General features: G+C 43.1%; 1 protein-coding gene across 1 annotated transcript in view; it reads right to left on the bottom strand.

The window, feature by feature from the left end:
• Positions 1 to 8,109, bottom strand: part of LOC103591397 — a 40,633-nt gene that overhangs the window by 31,831 nt on the left and 693 nt on the right. The gene's annotated exons all lie outside the window — the stretch shown is intronic.

Below are 8,109 nucleotides of genomic sequence, written 5' to 3' on the forward strand. Positions count from 1 at the left end.
CTGCTGGGAGAACTGGATATCCATATACAGGAGAATGAAACTAGACCCATACCTCTCACCACATACTAAAATCAACTCAAAATGGATATAAATAAATAAATAAAAGCGTCACAAGTAATGTGATATATAGCCAGGGCTGTGATTCTCTGCTCTAAGAGCATAAAGTAATAAAAACCTGGCTACTTAATATCAAAAAATACATCTACAGAACAGCAACAATCTATAGCTCTTGAAGTTAAATTATTACCTTAAGTAATTTTACATTGATTTAAAAATTTTTTCACACGGCAGGTAATTTCTATAAGTATTATTTTTTAAGTGGCTAAGGTTATTACCCAAGAAAAGCTATATTTCTCAAAGTGTGGTCCTCAGCTCACATGCCACAGAATGTGGAGGAAATGGGAAGGAAGAGGGAATACTTATTTAGAATGCAGATTCCAGGCCCCACCTTAGACCTACTTAATCAAAATCTCTGGAGGTAGCACCCAAAATCTGAATTCTTAGTAAGAGAGTGCACATGTGGGCACCATTCTCTGGTACACCAAAGAACCACTAAAGTGTAACTTTTTTTTTGACCCATAAGGGGATCGCAACCCTTGGCACAGTGTTGTCTGCACCACGTTCAGCCAGTGAGCGCACCGGCCATCCCTATAAAGGATCCGAACCCGCAGCCTCAGCGCTACCAGCGCTGCACTCTCCCGAGTGAGCCACGGGGCCGGCCCTAAAGTGTAACATTTTTAATGCTGTTATTAACCATACATCTCTGTGGTCGATAAGGTGACATTCACCATACTCTGAAAATTAAGTACAAGCAATGTATTTTAAATATTTGAGATAGTAATTTCATCAGTACATTCAACCAAATCCTGCTAAAAAACTGTCTTCCTGCACAGTGTACCTAACCTGAAGGACAAAGAAATGTATTTTAGGAAAAAGACCATAATTTCACATTGCCTTTCTAAAAGAACTTCAAAAAGCAACTGGGTAAACAGGAAAACTCCACAAGTCCAGCCTTGCTGCTGTTCTTACCGGAAGAGGCCCCAGACATGATTTTCACCAAAGCCAATTTCAATTAAACTAAGTGTGAGTGAGGCTTGAATGAGGCCTGGCGAGCACAGGAATGTAGCCCGAATTTACTCTCAACACTCAGGATATCTTCATCATTCTAGTCTATGATCTTTTTGCTACAAGTCTTCACCCCTCCACAGTGATCACCTTGTCATCATTCCTACGACCTCTATCTCCTGATCAATCCCTACCTTTCTTGACGTTTTTTTTGGTCTCCCCGATTTTCCTCTTCATGGTACTTTCCCTGTCTGTTTTCAGACAAAATCAACACTGCAATCCTGACCTTCCAGCCCTGGAAAACTGCTCCCGAGCCCCTAGATTAAAAACAAACCCACACAATAAACACATGAAAAGATGGTCAACCTTACTAGTAAATGAAAAGTGCATATTTTAAACCACGCAGATACAATTTCACACCTGTCAGAATGGCAATACTTCAAGTCTAACAATAACAGTGCCTGCAAGCATGTGGAGCGACTGGATGCTGCTGGTTGAAATGAAGACTGGTACAACTGCTTTGGAGAGCAGTCTGGCAACATATTAAAGTGAAAGATGTCCACTTCCTTTGACCCAACAATTCTCTTCTAGGTTTGCACCACAGAGAAACTTTAAACATATACACAGGGAGACGGGTTCACAACTGTTCGTAACACTAAAACAGCACACACAAAAAATTGTAAACCTAAGTGTTTATAAACAACAAAATGAATACATTATAGCATATTCCTATGAAGGAATAATATACAGCAGTTAAACTAGAATTATGTGTATCTTAGTGAGTAGGTCTCAAAATCATAATTTAAACAATAAAAGCTAACTGAGGAGGATTTGTTTAGTATAATAGAGCATATTTAAAACACAAGGAAATAATACTATATCTGGCTTATGAATGCATACATATTTAGTAAAAGTATAAAAACAGGTGATGTATTCAGAAATGTGGTCATTCTGTCTGGGGTGGGGGGGCAATGAGATGGGCAAGGGCTCCCATGGGGTTTTAACTGTATTTGTAATGGTTTTTTTTTCTCCACTGGAAGGGGAGAACACGAGTGTTCACTCTATTATTCTTCATACTTCTCTGTTTGCCTAAAATTCACAACCACCTAGAAAAAGAATCCCAAGTTTGAGCTTCTTTAAAGCATTCGAGGGTTCTGAAAGCAGCATCACAACTTGATGGGCAGGAGGAAGGTTGGACTTATGAGTGGGAAGTGAAGCTCTGGAAATAAACAGGGTTTTTCTCCCAACAATCTTAAAACTATCCATAGCAAATAATCATTCTCAGAATTCTGGTAAAATTCCATGTAGAGGACTTATGACACCTCCAAACTTCCAAGCCATAATCCCAGAACAGAAACATTCCAGAATGCCCTTAGTGCTGGGGTTGGTTGCTGACACAGAATTTATTTGTCTCAAGAAAGTTTTTGCTGGTTAATTTTTGGGTAGCCTTTTCTCTTAAAAGACCAGCAAGGACTTTCAAATCCTTAGACTAGGGTTTGATTTCACCACAATTGAAGGTTTATTATGAGAAGTTGCATTAAAATATTTAGAGTAGAAAAGTTAATTGGACTAAAAGACAACATCTTTTACCACTCTTCCAGTCAGTTTGCTTGGGCTGGCTTCATGCGTAGAGAATAAAACCACCAAGAGATACCTCTCTGATGATACAACAGAACTTAATACCATCATAAAACCTCAACCAATTCAAATTAACTAGAAATACCAGACTAGTGGGAAAAAATAAATAAATATATATATATGAATTAGAGAAATTTCTCTTAATTGCTAAGAGAATCAAACTTGAAAAGTACTTTCACTACAACCCAAGTATACAAAATTCCACATTAGTGAAAAATAAATAAATAGGTTTTATTGTACAGAACAGGAACACATAAAGTTAATATCCAGAAAAAGCACTACAATTTAATTCTAGCTACATATTCGCATTCAAACTTGTTTTCCCCTAGAATTCCAAGAAAAACAGAGAAAAATCTGCAGACCTAATTGTCAGGTCCTGACCTAACATAAACTCCTGCATATTAGACCTCTAGGGCCAAAAGAACAGAATTTTTTCTTTAAACATTAACCCACCTCACCTCAGGCTGCAATTTCTTAAAATCCAACAACCATCAGAGTCTCAGACCCTCACACATGACTTTAACCACTCCTAAGTGATACATTAAACTAAACTTACAGTTTCCAATTATCTTTGAGAATGGAAAGCATGAGAAACAGTCACAGAAAAGGCAAGCTCTCTCTTCCCTCAAATTATGAGACTGACTTTTTTTTTTTTTTTTTCCTTTTTGTCTTTTTTTTTTCGTGTCCGGCAACGGGATCGCAACCCTCGGTATTGCTCCCGCACCTTGCTCAGCCAGTGAGCGGAACCGGTCTGTATGTGGGATCCGAACCCTCGGCGGGAGCACCACCACACTCCCAAGTGGCGCACTGTAGCAGTGCGCCACTGGGCCGGCCCGAGACTGACTTTTTTAAATAACTAAAACAAAAAAATTTCCAACCATTCTGAAACACTTTCCTCAGGAAAGCAAGTTTAGTTACCAAGATAAAACTATCTTAGTAAAAACCCTCCAGCTTTATTTCAAATTTTTACTAATTTTACTTTCCCTTCAAGTCACTTCATTTATTTAATTCAAACTTATCAAATATTATTCTGGGGTTGTTACATGGATGCTAAAATGCTAGTATCAGGTTAAACTCAACACAATTTGAACAAGATAGTTAACTCAAATGGTTGCTAGCCAATTAAGAGATGTAGATTTTCATAAAGACTTTTTTTTTTTTTTTTTTTTGTCTTTTTTCATGACTGGCAATGGATCGCAACCCTCAGTGTCGCGCCCGTACTGGGCCGGGACCAACAACGGGATTGCAACCCTCGGTGTTGCGCCCGCACCTCGCTCAGCCAGTGAGCGGCTGGTCTGTATGTGGGATCCGAACCCTCGGTGGGAGTGCCGCCGCACTCCCAAGCGGCCACTGTAGTAGTGCGCTATCGGGCTGGCCCCCATAAAGACTTTTTATCTAATAAATACTACTCACTAAGAAGCTTTTTGTGCCCAAAAAGAAAAGTTTCAGAAGATGAGGAAAAACTAAGGGCCCCGGAAATACAATAATTTGCCCAAAGGCACCTGTTTAAATGGATTCATGCTTAACTGGAGAGACACCCAATGGTACAGATTCCAGTTCTAACTCACAATTCACTAAAATCATGTCCTCATATAAAATAAAAGCTACAAGTAGAAAGTGTACAAAACTCTGGTCAAACAAAAATATATTAAAGAAATGTCCTGTTGTATTAATCAGTCTTTCCACTGTAATACTTCTGGGATTTTATTCAACTTTTATCTGCAGATATCACACTATATTGAAATTGTTTCATCTTTACTGTTGTTACGCCCACAAGATAAGGAACAGGTGAGCTCCTTGGGAATAGGGCTCACTTCATTTATTAAGCACCTGCATATAGTATGTACCAACACTAGCATAGCAGGTCCTCCCTCAACAGATGGCCATTTATCGGACAAAACTTGTATTTGATATACAGAATTTCTTCAGAGGTACATTTTACAGCACTATTAACAAATGAAATAAAGATTAGATCATTTAGACTAATTTGCATCGGCAGAAGTCACATTTGGTTTCTCCTAACAAATGCTTCCTCTTTAGGAAATTCCTCAAGCTCTTCAAACAGAAAATTTTAAAAGAATTTTAAAAACAAACATAAAAACCTTCCATTTGCAGGGCCATAAAAAATACGTAGGAAATTAAATCCATTGGTCTAGACAAACATCAGGAGTATCAACAGGGGATGTGTCTTCCTGCTCCGTAGCAGCTAGTGCACTTTGAAAATTGCAACACACCAGCCAAACAAGATTTACTATCTCTGAACCACACATTGCCATGTGACCCAGCTGACTTGCCCTAAGCAAGTTGATCAAGAATTACTATGGCAGGAATTCACACAGAAGAAAAATTAAAACAAACAGGAACTAGCATTAAACTTCTAATGGACAATAAAACTTCAGCGGGGTGGGGTGCGAGTGGAGGGATGAGGATATTTTCCAAGTCCCCTACACCTAAAACTAGCACAAGAAGCATGAGAAGAGCAGGTACTTAGTTCTCAATCACACAAGGATTGCTACAAGTTTTGTTTCTGCCCTGCTGAGTCCTTTCTTGTCTGGTGAAGGAAACAAATCCATTTTTCAATGCTAGGTGTTGCTTTATTTTTCTGAACCAGAAGGATAGTATCTTTTAACATCCTTTTGGAACACACATCAGCCTGTTTAAAATATGCCAAAGGACCTGCTTTTTTTTTTTAAAAAAAAAAAAAAAAAAAAAAAAAAAAATCCCTACCTGCTCTTTCTACAACTACTCAAGCCAGCTGGGACCAAGTAGAGTCAGGAGCTTGGGAAGGATCAATTAAGAGTCCCAGAGAGGAGCTAAAGTGAGGAGAGACCCATAAAAGACCTACCTGGAAACAATTCATCACCTCCTGAAGACACTTAAGAGAGGTCCAATGAATATTTACGTCTACCCAGGTGGAAAGACAGCAGTCTTCTCATCACTATGCTTTCTCCCTTGGGAAGGGAGACTGGAAGGGCTGGAAGTGACCTGAGCAGCCTTTTATAAGGGGCGGGGTTAAGGATTCCCACCCCAGCCTTTGCATACTGCCATTCAGCTTGGTTTGCATTAATAGCATGTGGTATGTTTATATCAATGGTTGCTTCCATCAGGTCCAATAAGGCAGAATCTCCATTGTCCCTTCAACACCGGGAAGGTGACATAATAAGAAAGGTAATGTTGACAATAACAACTAACACTCATTGAGTACTTGCCATGTACTAGGCCCTGTACCCAAGTAACTCACTCAATACAACAGTCCAATGACATAAGAATCACTATCATCCCCTTCTCACGGATAAGAAACGTTAAGACAGAGCAACTTGTTCAAAACACAAGGCTAGTATGGGTCAGAACCAAGATGTGAACCCAGGAAGTCTGACTTTAGAGCCCAAACTCTTCATCACTTGCTCAAGATGCAGTGTCCAAATAGTACATAGGGGCTGGCCAGTTACTTCAGCAGGTTAGAGTACCCTGTTGCTAACACCAGGGTCTAGGGTTCAGATCCCTGTACTGGCCAGCTGCCAAAAAAATATATACATATAGGAACATAAAACTTCCTACTTAGGAATTACTGGTTCCTCACATCATCTGGGTGATGATACTAAATATGGCACCTTTCTAGGTCTCCACATGAGATGTCACCTTTCCAGACACAGTACTGGCCTGCTCCTCTCATGTCCTCCCACAGTTTATCTCCCTGGCTGAGTTTCACTGCAAACAGGTTGTGACATTCTGCCCAGGTGTGCCAAGAAGCCCCAGGTGCACTGAGGGAAAACAAAAAACAAACAAACAAAAAACTGGAGGCTGGCTTCCTCTTGGGACATGCTAGCTCTCAAGTCTCCAGCCTGCTTCCATACAGAGAGGTGTCACCACACACAAGCTAGACAGGAACACCACCAAGAGCTGGGACCTTGCCTCACTACCCTGCAGGACTGAGGCTGCCCAGCAGGCACCAAAGTATTCAGGATGCTCAGGTTTCACAGTTGCCCTCAGGAACTGGTAACAGAGAAATTGAGAAGAAAGACATTACCTTTTCACTGCACCAGCAACGTTAATGGCACTCGGCAGCAAGACACAGGAAACCTGTCTCCTCGTGGAGAAAGAAAGGAAAACAGAGGAATTGGAAAGCCTCCAAGAGCAGATCTAAGACACCCTGCAGCAGTACCTGTGCAGCTATCACTCTGGGAAGCCCCAGCACATGGAGTGGCCATGTCCCACTGAAACCTGAAGCCAGCAGCAGTGGGTCTCAATTCCCCCCCCACCCCCCCAGCTGACACATGGCTCCGTAATTCTCCTTTGCCATGTGTTGATCTTGCAACAGAATGTGGGACAGAAGATCTAAAACATTATGTGATGGGGGAAGGGCAGCCAGATCACCTTACCCCAAAGCTTCTCAGTCAGGCCTCCTCAGATTCCCTTTAGGGGCCAGTATCACTAGCTTCCAGGGAGCTTTTCCCCAAACTGGCACTAAAAGAGCACGTGTTCCAGCTGGGGGTTGGTGGGAGGGGGGGCGCGGGAACTGGAGGGTGAAGGCAAAAGCACACACCCTCTTGCCCCTCACAGGGCAGCAATACCTTACTCGAAGCTGAGCTCCCCAAGGCTCTGACAAGTGGGGGTGCCTGCAGGATACACCCTGGGGACTCAAAGGCCGGAGGCTGTTCCTGCAGAAACTGAAAAGGAAGGGAAAGCAATGGGAGAAACCCAAATTAAAGTGACCCTCACGTCCTGGACCCACACCCCATCAGAGCCCAGCCATGTGCCCTCGCCGTGTCAATGCCCGCCAGCGTCGGGGGAGCCTACAGTGGATCAGGCAGGATAACTCTGAAGACCTCCTCCACGCACACAGCCGGCCCCACCCCTAGGGCCTGCAAATGTTACCGCCCTAGAACCTTGTCTCTTTCACAGATGGGGAAACTGAGGCATCCAGAACAAATTACCGTGCTTTCCCAAGCCAGATTGAAGTTCACTTCTCTAACCACAATTTTGCACTTCTTTACAGCTTTATTACAGTTCAAATTTCTTCAGGTACACCGACTGTTATTGCAAAGTGAACCTTAAATGCAATCGAAGGACTGAACTCAAAATGAGAGGAGGGCAGGCACGGGGTCCACCAAGGCTTTATTTACTGCAGGGAGAGGATGGGTGTCCTCCACCCCCACCTTATCTCCCACCTCCCTCCCCCGGGACGTCCGGGTTCGGACGCCCCCTCCTCCCAAGCCGCTTCCACCGCAACACGAGGGCGGGAGCATAGCGGCTCGGACGGGCGGGCTGCCGGGTCCCGGGGCTGAGAGGGGGTCGGGGGGCTCGGGTCCCCCTCCCCCGGCCGCTCGGGGGGCTGCGGGGGGCCGACCCGGCCCCGGGGCCGGGAACTTCTGGCGGCGCGGACCCTGCAGCCGCCTGGCGTCCCGG

The sequence above is a fragment of the Galeopterus variegatus genome, unplaced genomic scaffold (genome assembly GCF_000696425.1).
Source record: "Galeopterus variegatus unplaced genomic scaffold, G_variegatus-3.0.2 Scaffold969, whole genome shotgun sequence".
Taxonomy (NCBI): domain Eukaryota; kingdom Metazoa; phylum Chordata; class Mammalia; order Dermoptera; family Cynocephalidae; genus Galeopterus; species Galeopterus variegatus.